Source organism: Mus pahari, chromosome 1 (assembly GCF_900095145.1).
Source record: "Mus pahari chromosome 1, PAHARI_EIJ_v1.1, whole genome shotgun sequence".
NCBI classification, from domain to species: Eukaryota; Metazoa; Chordata; class Mammalia; order Rodentia; family Muridae; genus Mus; species Mus pahari.
In genome coordinates this window covers 63,596,436-63,609,431 of record NC_034590.1, presented here as the reverse complement: position 1 = coordinate 63,609,431, position 12,996 = coordinate 63,596,436, and positions in this window count along the sequence as shown.

Sequence of the window (12,996 nt, the reverse complement as noted above, 5' to 3'; positions counted from 1 at the left end):
AGTAGGTCCTGGACATCGATAGCCAAAAACATGGACCAAAATTGGACAGAAGTAAGTAGTAGATCGACAATTATAGTACGATTTGTATCTTCATATCACCGTTAGGAACATGGACTAAATAGGTATAAAGTTAGGAAAGGATGAAAAATTTGAACTATAATCATAAAAGGATGATCATTTTTTTTCTTTAATGACGAAAAGTAAGATTACTGAATGAAGAGGATTGTGTCTAAATGATACTGTAAAAACAGGAAGTGAGATAGGTTTGAACCCTAAGGCACATGCATTTTTGCATACACACACATGTGAACATCAGAGGACACCTTACCTGGCTTAGTTCTCTCCTTCCATTGTGTGTATTGCTGGGATCAAAGTTAGACCATCAGGAAGGCAGCAAGGACCTTTCCCCTCTGAGCCACCTTGGCAGCCCGAAGCCTGCAACTTTCTGTCTTCCTGAAATTATAATTGGTTAAGAGAAATAATAAATAATACATAATATGAAATAATACACAACATTACAAAATAATAAGAAATAATAAAACACAAAAGGTGTGTTTAATTAAAATACCCGAGGATTACTTACAAATTAATCATGAGGTTTGTGAGATGGCTCAGTGTTTAAAAGCATCTGCTGTATTTGTAGTAGAGGATCCAGAGTCAGTTCCTGGAATGCACATGGAATGCACTAACAACTGTCAGTGACTCCAGTTTCACAGGATCCTCTTTTGGCCTCTGCAGCTGTTGCATGGATGTTGTGAAAAGACATGTGTCTAGGCAAACATCCATGCACATTAAATACAAATAAATATGTCTTTAAAAATGAATAAAAACCTTTTGATAAAATGAAAGTAACAAAGCCTGATTGTATTTGGGAATAATCAGTGGCCTGTGGATACCCCACCCCCTATTTTAATTTCAGTGTCATTAAATTAGAAATGAATATTATAATGAAAATTATAGTTTAAAATATTCACAAACAGAATTGACACACTATTCTGTTTTAATTTGCATAAGTTCTTTTTCAAATAATTACAAAAGCAGGAGACTTAGAAAAATTTAAAGATTTATCAACATAAAATTGGCTAAAAGAAGGAAAATATACCGTGGCTAGACAATGGAATACTATACGGTAGTTAAATATGCATATAAACTCATGCAAGCACATACATGCACATATACATAGTAAATAAATAATTCTTTTCAAAAATCAGAGGGAGAAGTTGTAGGAAAAGTTTTATAGATGGTGGAGCCAAATACTTCAAGTTGTCCTCTGTCACGTGTTTGTAGGCGTGTGACAGTATGTGCGTGTAGGTGTCAGGCAACAATTTGCGGGTCTGTCCTCTTCTACTTTGTGGGTTTGGGGAAAGAAGAGTTATCAGGCTTAAAGGCAAGTGTCTTTATTCCCTGACTTATCTTCCCAGCCTGTTTCCTATTTTTAAGTTCTTTTTTTAAAAAGTCTTACGTTTTTTAAAACTCTCTTATTAAATTTTATAATTTAGCAATTTTATTTTCTCCCTTATATGCTTTTAAATTCCAGTTTACGTAACCTGTCCATCTTTTATTCTGTAGCCTAACAGCTCCAGTTTATACATGCCACACACAAACCTAAACAAAAACACTTCGGGAGCATTGAAAGTAACTTCCAAATACTTTCAGTAGAATCATTGTTATTATGAAATAAAACTAAAAGAACATAAAAAATAAAAATAAAACTAAGTTCCAGATTGTGTTTTTTTTTTCCTCTGAACACTTCCACTTTTCTTAAATTCCTGTTTCCTATGTTAGCGGTGCCTTTCTATCTTTTTTTTTTTCTTAAATTTTCAACCTTCTATGCTAGCTGTAGGGATTTGTGTTTTGAGGGAGGGGAAGCTGCAATTGGGATGTCAAGTAAATAAACAAATTAATTAAAAAAGAAACAAACAGAAAAGACAAGCGACTGCAGGTCTAGTGTTTCCAAATTCTCGAGTCAATTTATGCTTCTTTGACAGTATGTACAGTGTTCTGAGAAATAAAAGATCAGAGGATAAATTAAAAAATGATGCCTGTGGTAGTTACCGGAGCAGCTCCCTGGAGTCATCCCAAAGTGAGTTCCTTCCACCGTGTTTCAGGTTTATCCCACACATTTATGGGAATGTGATCAGGCTTAAGAATCTGAGTGCTCATCCCTTATATATGCCTTTCTGGCTTTGCCTATAAGGTTTCTTCTAACAGAGGAGTAAGGTGTGTTGTGCTGGAGATCTCTACCAAGCTGTTGCACATCTTAGGGAGACCTTTGGACTGGAGAAAAAAAGTGTCTCCCATATTTGGAATATTTAAGAGAATGTGCTGATAGAATTTCAAAACTAAAAGGGACAAGCCTGGAGGAAAAGGAGAGGGATGAGCTAATGGAGGAGTGCCAGCAGGAAAAGGTCTAACACATGCTTTCATGCAAAGACCTTGAAACAAGTAAGCCTTGTGGAAGAGTTAAGGGGAAGGAAGGAGGCAGCCAGAGGGGTCAAGGACATGGCTAGAAGCCCTACAGAGTAAACTAACCTGGGCCCAGGGGCGCTCACAGAAACGGAACCACCAAACAAAGACTGTGTGTGGCCTGATCCTTGGCCCCCTACACATTTACAGCATATGTGCAGCTTGGTCTTCATGTGGGTCCCCTAACAATTGGAGCGAGGATGGTCTCTGACTCTGTTACCTGCCATTGGATCTCCCTTCCCCAAAACTACTGCCTTTTCTGGCCTCAATGGGAGAGGATGTGTCCAGTCCTGCAGTGATTTGATGTGTCATGGCAGGGTGGAACACATGGGGGGGGGGGCTTCTCTTTCTCTGAGGCAATGGAGAGGAGGAGTGTTTGTAAGGGTGGGGCCAGGAGGGGGGCTGTGGTCAGGATGTAAAGTGAATAAAATTAACAACAATAATAAAAAGAGTTGTCATGAGGTAAGCAGAAAGAGCCCACAGTCCTCAGAGTTTCGAGTTTGCAGTCTGGCATTTAGCAGTTTCCAGCTGTTGATCCTCAGGCAACGCAATTTTAAATACTTTTAATTTCTCCAAGACTTGGTTTTCATATATATTGCATGTGGAATAATCACAGTACCTTTATTACAGGGTCGTTGTGGGACTTAGAAATAAAGAATGTGGAACACCTGCATATAATAGCAACCATCATTATAATTACAGTGTTGCCTAAAATACCCATTAGGCTTCGTTCCAGCTCTTCAGGAGAAGCCACTTCCGATGCCCCTCATTGCTTCTAACGCCACAAGTAACATCTGTTAAAAGATGTCCATGCAGCTATTGAGATTAGCTTGTGCCTGGCTTGATCTCAGCCTTTTCCAGTGCTAGGCTTCTGTGCTGGGATTTGCACAGAAGGGATTTCGGTGGTTGCCATTTAAGCTTGCTTTCCCTAGGGAGCTCCTCTTTACCCACTTCCCCATCTGTGCTTTCCCACAGCGGAAGCTTTTCAGAGTTCGTGTTGCTCAACTGGGACAGGAGTACAGTGGCTTGGGTAAATGCAATCAGCACGCTCCTAAGGACACACAAGGACCTCTACAGAATCCAAGCGCTCACCATTTTTAGAGAAACTTGCATGTATGATCCGGTCCTCTCACTCAGTAAAAAGCAAAATAAAAAGTAGGAGGAAGTTATGGAATCACTCTCTGGTGCGGTGGCTCAGGGGGGTAGAGGAACTCACTGCAAAGCCCAATGACCTGGATTCAATTTTGAAGGCATCCCTGGGGTTGGCAGCTGGAACACGGCCCTGTGTGCGTTGTTGGGGAGAGAGCTGGTACCTGGGTGTGCTGAAACCCTCCAAGCTCAGCATAAAGATGATACCAACGACCAGCTCAGGATAAAGATTATAGTCAATAATCAGCTCAGAATAAAGGTGTACTCTGTAACTTTGGGAAATCATCTTCATTCCTGGCCTGGGTTAGCTCTGTAAAAATGGAGTAAGAAAGTTTTAAGAATCTTAATGGTTCACACTTACCTTGGATCAAGTGGACATTGGACAGACAATCAGAACTATTAAGAATTTTCGATACAAAACTAAAATAAAAAAAAAAAGACCATTAGAGTCAACTAATCTGGACTCTTGGGTCTCTCAGAGACTGAGCCACCAACCAACAGGCTGGATCTAGGCCTCCCCGCACATATGTAGCAGATGTGCGGCTTGGTCTTCATGGGGTTCCAAACAACTGCAGTCGGGGCCAGGGGTGGCTATCCCGAAAGCTGTTGCCTGTCCATGGAATATGTTCTTCCAGCTAGGCTGCCTTGTCTGGCCTCAGTGGGAGAGAATGGGCCTAGCCTCATAGAGACTCGATATTCCAGATACCCAAGGGGGCTCTTGCCCACTCAGAGGAGAAAGGGGTGGGGATGGGGGGAAGGATTGTGGGAGAGGGTGACTGGAAGTGGGGCAGATAGCGGGATACAAAGTGAATAAGTTAAAAATAAATAAAATAAAAAGATTTTTAGATACATTACCTCCTCCTCCTCTTCCTCCTCCTCCTCCTCCTCCTCCTCCTCCTCCTCCTCTTCTTCCTCCTCTGCTTTGATTAGATATAAGGGGCCATCACTCACACTTTCCCCAGTGGATAGGTACCCAGTTTATTAAATGAGTTGGCTTTACATGTCTACCAAAAACTTGATTTGAACCAGATGCGTCTGACTCAGTATTTGCATCCGGGCAACTGGATTAATACCTAGGTAGGTATAAGAGGCTGTATGTGCTAAGCAGTAATACAGTGAGCTGGATTGTGGGGAACCTGGGCTAAGGCCTGGTTCTGCCCCTAACTACCTATACAGGATGATATTCTTCTCCACTGAGCCGGGAGGCTCTAGGAGGCTGACCCTCTTTTGCACATCTATAAGGGATGCCTGTTCATTGTATATCTTCCTGGGAAGAGGGTTTGGGTTTGAGTGAAAACACTTTCATTGATCCTAGCACTTACTTTGGCCTTTCTGGAATTTCTTTCTCATCTACATAGTTGGGTAAGTAGTGCTTTTGCTAATTTACAAAGGTCAGGAGAAGGACAAATAACATTTTTTACTATAAGATGTTCTATAAATTGCATAGCTTTCATTCATTCATTCATCATTCATTCATTCATTCATATGATTAACAAGCATCTGTGTATGTACTGGTTCCTAAGAATGTAACACTGCCCTGAGGCCTTTTAATTTCATGTGGACACAGTGAAGTCCATAATAAAGTTGCTGTGAATCACCATAGTTCCTCTCCAGGACAACCAGGCATACCCATCTAGCAGGATAGTGATATATCCATCCAGTCCACAAAGATTTAGAGAATTCCTGCTCAGTATGTGTTTGTGTTCCCCTTGAGGCATGAGCTTCCTTGGTTTCTCCTGTTGTTGACATCTTGTTTGGGGGAAGGGAACATTACACCTTCCCAGCAAAGTTAACACTGCTTTACCATGTAACTCGAGTCCCAGGTTCCTCTCTAAGACATCCTGACAGACATCCATGGGGGAGCAGAGATCTTGTAGCCATCTTGTGACTCTTGTGTATAGACATTTTCTCCAACAAATTAAGGTCCTAGTTAGATATTGGTCTTTGCTGAAGAAAAAAATGGCTGCAGATGTAGCTTAATGATAGAACACTGCCCAAACGTCTGGAATCAATTCCCCAGCACTACAGGAAAAGAAGGAAATAGAGAAAAGAAAGAGATGGGGAGGAGACAGATTTACTTGATACTATACTGTTTATTCTGGTTGGAGTTGTGACGTGTGTGTGTGTGTGTGTGTGTGTGTGTGTGTACATGCCACGTGTGTGTGAATGAGCATGTGTGTGCGAGTGTGTACAGGCCAGAGAACAGTTTGTTGGAGTCAGTTCTCTCCTTCTACCACATGGCTCCTGGGGATAAGATTCAGGTCCTCAGGCGTGGCAGGCAGCAAGTGCCTTTACTACGAAGCCATCTAGCTGGCCTGCATCTGTTACTATTAATTAAATTCAGTGTCATATATAATAAAATATTAATGAAATTGCTGCAAAAACTGTCTTGCACTTTTTAAAAAACTCTAACAAAAAAATGAGTAGTTTGTAAGAAATTGTTATGAAAATTGTATATATGGAACAAGTGAAACGGACTTCATACCTGTGACTTTGTCACATCCTATTGACTAGAATGTTGTTTTGTAATTGCATAGTGGCTGAAAAAATGTAGTCTTCTATCTAAAAGGCTATGTACCAAGGTCATCCTCTAAGTTTCTATGACCTTGAGAGGTTGAGAGAAGGGCTATTAGTGAGAAACAGCATTTATTTTCCTCACACACACACACATATATATGCGAGGGAAATCATGCCTGGTGATAAAAACCTAGTCAACTTTGTGTGTGTGTGTGTGTGTGTGTGTGTGTGTGTGGCAGCTAGTGATGTCATAGATCTCAGAGGAGAACCCACAATTGCTACTTTCCTAAACCAGCACAATCCCTAACTGCGTTCTAAATATTTGTTCTTAGGCCCATAGATAAATGCAGCCCCCACTCCTCATTAAGGAACCCTCTCTGCCACAGAGGGAGAGCATCACAGAAAACCACAAGCAGTCAAAATGGAGAGATGTAGGAACCATTCCCAATGGACACGTCTGCAGCACAACTCCTCAACCTAAGACTTTGGGACCAGAGTGAAAGAAGAAGCAGAAAGATTGTAAGAGCCTGAGGTACGGGAGTTTGCTTATCTTGTTTTTAAACTGAAGAGCTGTGCCCCAGTAGCCTTGGATAACAGAACTCTGGGTGCCTAGTTCCATCTCTAGGACTCTCTCACCATACCCTTCTCCCACCTAAATCCTATTCAGCCTGACGTCAATGGACTTGTACTCATTCATTTTTTTTTTTTTAAGTATAAAAATTCTTTATTGTGGCTTGGGCAATTACATTAATATGTAATATCACTTATATTATTTGTAATTAAGTTAGTAAGATAAGACTAACACTAGATTTTGTTCACAACATAATATTCACATTCTAGGACTTGATTTTTTTACTATTAAATGAATCCCTACGAATGGTGAATCAATAACCAGCCCAAATTGAGACCCATCCCATGGGCAAGCACCAATTCTTGACACTATTAATGATACTCTGTTATACTTGCAGACAGGAACTTAGCATGGCTGTCCTCTGAGAGGATCCACCCAATAGCTGACTCAGATAGATACAGACCCCCCCCCCACGCCAAAGAGTGAATGGAGCTGTACTCATTCATTTTATTCTAGAAATGTTGGTTGTTGTCAAGGGCACTGGGCCCTGGAACAAGAGTGATAGACCTTTTTCTTCTGTGGTATATGGTTGCCATAGTTGGCTTCAGGTTGTTCGGGGAAGAAAGGATTTCAACTGAGTAATTGCCTCCATCAAACTTGCCTGTGGGTGTGTTTGTAGAGCCTTTCTTTCTTTCTTTCTTTCTTTCTTTCTTTCTTTCTTTCTTTCTTTCTTTCTTTCTTTCTTTCTTTCTTTCTTTCTTCCTTCCTTCCTTCCATTTATTATATGTGTATACAAAAGTCTGTATGCATGTGTACCACATGTATGCCTGGTGCCCAAAGACACCAGAACTGACTGTCAGTACTGGAGTTCTAGAAGGTTGTGAACCGTCACGTGGGTGCTACAAGAGTACCAAATGTTCTTAACCACTGAGCTATCACTCCAGCTTTGCAGGGTATTTTCTTGATTAATTATTGACATGGGAGGACCCAACCCACTGTGAACAATGGGGTATATAAGAAAGGCCAGCCACCAGAAGTAATCCTGTGAGCAGGTTCCTCTGCGGTTGTGGTTTCTACTTCAAGTTCCTGCCTTTTGGTTTTGGTCAATGCTTTATCGCAGCAACATTGAAGCAAACTATAACAGTAATCTTTGGCTCAGGGATCACATCTGACAGGTAGAGCCAGAGAGATGAATGTTGCTTGCATCTACCCCAGCATCTAGTCCTTACTGAGGGTTCAACACAGTCTGAAGAGATTGCAGAGTTTGGATGAGTGCAATGAGGACTGGACGACACTATGCATAGTGAAATTGCACACAATTCTGGGCAGCTCATTTCTTAGGTCTGAGGCCCACTTTCTCATCTGTAGTGGTTTGAGTGTTCATGGTACACATTTACTCCACTGCATCAACAATATGATGTGGGACATTTAGGATGCGATTAGGCCAAGAGAGCCCTGCTCTGATAAAAAGACTAAAGAGAGCTAACTAGATGGGTCTTCTTGCCCTTCCCATCTCTTTGCCATGTGAAATACAACATTCACTCCTCTGGAGGAGAGGATGACCAAGCATCTCCTGAGAAGTACAGATGGGGCCCTCACAACAGCAAACTTGGTGATTTGGAGTTTTCACTGCCTGAAGTATGAGGAATGAGCCTCTGTTCATTAGAAATGACATCTTAGGCATTATTACATAGTGATCAGACTGAGGTGCTTGCTATAAAATGAGAAAGTTGGACTTAATAACTTAACATTTAATGACCATTACTAAACCACACTGTGAAATGCTTACCCCTTCCACAGCCACTACCATCCTTTGGCAGAGCCTCCTGGGTTTTGAATCTTGAGACTTCGTAGCTCATGACAAGCAGAGGCAGAATGTGGCAGAGGCTAGTCCTTCTGAAGTGGCCTGGTGTGAGGACTGTGTTTTGAGAGGGAAACTCTCATCTCTCTCAACCAACCACATCCTTTCTTCTGAGGAATGTGAGGGCACGTGGTGAGGTACAGATGCTGGAAGCTCAGAGAAGGTACAGAAACGCCATCAACAGAGCCACTAGGCTGGTGCAGGAGTGATGGATGGGTCAAGACATTGCCAGGATAACAGCAATAAGAGAGCAAGGGGTAGTATTAAGTCATGAGGAAAATTGCGGTACCATGATCAACCTTGGCTGACATGGTTCCCTCTGGATCTTTACTTCCTTTGTCTGGTTTAGATATTACAAGAGTTCTTTATAATGTATTTTACAGACTATTACATACTTATATGATGTCAGGTCCCATGTATCTTATAATCATTATGATATGGACATCACTGTTATCCATACTTCATTGAAGCACATCAGGAAGGATAGTGGACTTGGTTGTGGGTCCACTAGTGAATAACAGGGTCAGGACGTATCCAGGTTATCAGTTCAGAGTTCAGGCACCTCACTTTTATACCAGAATGATTTCCACAGGCAGCAAGCGATTTCTTAGTATCTACCATGCGCCAATTTTGATATTTAAGAATTTGACTCAATCTTGTGTTTCATCTTATTTAAATTGTTCAATACTATGGGATGAATAATAGCTAACAAGTCAGCCTGGAATGGTTAAAAAAAACAAAAAACAAAAAAACAAAAACAAAAACAAAAAAACACCAAAAAAAAAAATCCCTCACAAAACCAAACAACCAAAATCCTACTCTACCCAATGATTGTCATCTAAATGGTGGAAACGGCTGAAGTCCCAGTCTTTGCATCTGGTATTCAAAGTGACAACCTGTGCACTAACTGTCATTTCAAGAACTGTGAAAAATGAGACAAAAGTTCCATATGTTAAGAAATCACGAGGTCACAGCTGAAGCAAGGTGCAGAGGGAGGAATAAGAGAGCATGAAGTATATCGCTTGTGGAAGTTGAAGTGAGTCTTTTTTCCCATCCTTTCTCCCATTTAAAAGATTTATAGGGGTAAATAAAACAGGGAGATTTCATTTGAAAATTTGAAACTGGGAATTGGATTTACAGGTTTTCCGATCTTACTTAAATTTTATTTTTATGGGGATGGAGTGTCTTGCCAGAATGTACATCTGTGCACCGTGTGTGTGCCTGGGCTCAAGGAGGCCATCAGATTCCCTGTCAGCAGAGTTTATAGGTGGTTGAAGGCTGCTGTGTGATGCTGGGAATTGAACATGGTTCCTCTGGAAGAGTAGGCAAGGCTCTTAACTCTTGAGCCATTTCTCCAGCCCCATTATGGCTCTTTCTTTACTGCTGCCCAAGGAGGTAGCAACCATTTTGCTGAAGAAAGATTTGTTAGCCAGAATTTTCTTCTTTTGTACTTGTGTTTGTTGACTATACAACAAAATGAAATGCAAAGGATACTTACACTCCTAGCAAACAAATGTATGTATAAAACAGAATCATACAATATAGAAGTAGGAAATAAATTCATGGGGCTACTTATAGTGTCTGAAACCATTTACTTAAGTTGTCTAGGATTTTGTTATGTCATTCATAATTTGGGAAAGCAAAAGTCTGGTCCAAAGTGTCATGATTACTGAGGCAGCCACTGATGTAATAATATATACTCTTTAGTCTGTTGTGTTTTCTGATCTGCTCATAGTCTCTCTCATTGACTCTTCACAGTAGACAGTTTCATCCCTGGATTACACATTAGTGAATAAAATCAACATGCTAGATGGCTGGGTTATCATCACCCATTTAGGAGATGCTAGCACAAGACTTCATTTACCTCCTTTCCCAGCAAGGAAATGTTGAAATTTATTACAACATTATGACACTCAAAAGGGGGCTTGCAGGCTTGATCATTTTCTTTTATTTAGTTCTCAGGTATGCAAATAATACAAGTTCATTCAAGCATCATACAAACGGGATGTCTTTGAATTCTGTCCTATAAATTATGGTACACTCTCTCAGGTCACTTTCTGGTAGAACCACTACTATTACCAACAATATAGAAGCTAGCATCCTGATAGTGTATTATGCCTGCAAACTCCTTTACAAAACACATGCATTTACCCAGTTTGCTTTTGATGTGAATAGAGAGGAAGTTGAGACTCTGGCTTTCAGACTGTGAAGCCACAGTCAGGGAAACTTGTGTCTACTTGAGATGGTAGAGTATGCATTTTTAACAGGGGTGACTGTTCCCCTGCAGACTGGGGAGTTGACTGCCCTCCCTTCAATCAGTCTGATGAGCTGTTTGCCAGAGCTCAATGGCTGTTTTGATATTTCATAGACACAGTCTCAGCCACTTGAGACAGCAGGAAATCAGCCATCTACCAAAACCTCAACAGCTGGAGTCCTTACACTGATAATAACCTAATTTGCAAAAAATGTGAATGGCTTGAATTGAAGTCAGAATTTGAATATTTTAAAAAATGATTTGAGAGACAGACTTGGAAGATGTCATCACCAGCGAGGGACCTCAGAGATCACAGCACTAAGTCTATATATTTATGTTATGGTGAAGAAACTTGAGCTCCAAAGCTGGGAAGAACATTAACTTGCCCGTGTATGCATTTGTTTAAAAAATAATGTTACCCAAAGGTAGTCTCATTAAGTAAAATATCCTGGACATTTTTTCCAATTTTTATTAGATATTTACTTCATTTACATTTCAAATGCTATCCCCAAAGTCCCCTATACCCTTCCCCCACTCCCCTACCCACCCACTCCCCCTTCTTGGCCCTGGTGTTCCCCTGTACTGGGGCATATAAAGTTTGCAAGACCAAGGGGCCTCTCTTCCCAGTGATGGCCGACTAGGCCATCTTCTGCTATATATGCAGCTAGAGACACGAGCTCAGGGGGTACTGGTTAGTTCATATTGTTGTTCCACCTATAGGGTTGCAGACCCCTTCAGCTCCTTGGGTACTTTCTCTAGCTCCTCCATTGGGGGCCCTGTGTTCCTGGACATTTTTTACTGTGTTCGTTTCTTTTAGGCAGCATCTCTTCATACAGCCCTGGATGGCTCAGAGCAGTGGTTGAGAACACCACTGGGTTGTGGCACCTTTGGCAAACATCTATCTTCAAAACTATTTACACTAGGATTTGTAACAGTAGCAAAATTGAGACAGCAATGAAAATAATTTTGTGGTTTGGGGTCACCACAACATGCAGAACTGTATTAAAGGGTCAGAGCATCAGGAAGGTTGAGAACCACTCACCTAGAGTTTACTATGTAGATCAGGCTGGCCTCCAACTCATAGAGACCTGCCTGCTTCTGCCTCTGCCTCCTGAGTGCGGAGATTAAAGGTATATGCCACCATGCCTGATTTGGAATGAAAGTTATCATAGCTAGGGAGCAGAAGCAGTCAGGTTTCTGTGATTTTGAAGCCATCTTGCTTAACACAGTGAGTTTTGGGCCAGCCAGAGTCATAAGATGAGACCCTGTCTCAAATTAATAAAGTACCATAACGTGGGTGGATTATAAATAACACAAATTGTTCATACTTCAAAAAGTCCAAGATTAAGGTGCTTGTACAGTCAGACTCTGATGAGGGCTGGCTCCCTGGATCATAGATGGCTGTCTTCTGTACTGTGACACACATGACAGGAGAAGGTGCTGAGGGAACGCAGTGGCCTCCTTTTATATTGACACCAGTCTCAATGAGGGATCAGTCTACATGTATCACTTTCTGAAAGCCTCACCTTCAAACACTGTCTTGTGATGGGTTAGGTTTCAGTGTACAGTGTACGCTGAGAGAGGGACGTAGCTGTTCATTTTATTTCAGAAGCCAGCCTTAACTTATCCCCATAGCATTCAAGGTTGTGGAAAGAAACAGTTTGAATTCAAAGGTGGCCTCCTTGATTCACACCACTGTAGCTCCTGCCATCCATCCCAGGTCCCCAATGGCCCTTCCTAAGCCTTTTTGTCTGGATTTCATCTGTAGCACTTGAACTCTGTGCCTTACTTCCTAGTCATGATCCTCACCTCAGGAGCACAAACAAGAAGGAAGCTAAGCCCCCAATAAAACCTGAACTCTGAAATTGAAATCCATAACTCCTGCCATAGGCTATAGATTAGAGGCAACTCGCAAGTTCAAGGAGGAGATTGTAACCTCTCCTCAGGGAAAGCTTGTCTCACACTGTTTCATTTTTAGCACCTGGCATATGCATATCAACGAATGAATTGCTCAAGAGGAATTACACTTTTTAATGGTATTATACAATGACTTGTAAAGGCACACATTTCTGGACTATTGGATAGACAAAAGACTCAGAGATATGAATTCAGACTGTAAACTACACTTTCTAAAAATATAGACTCAAGCTTCCATATCATATTCTTTTTTTTTTTTTT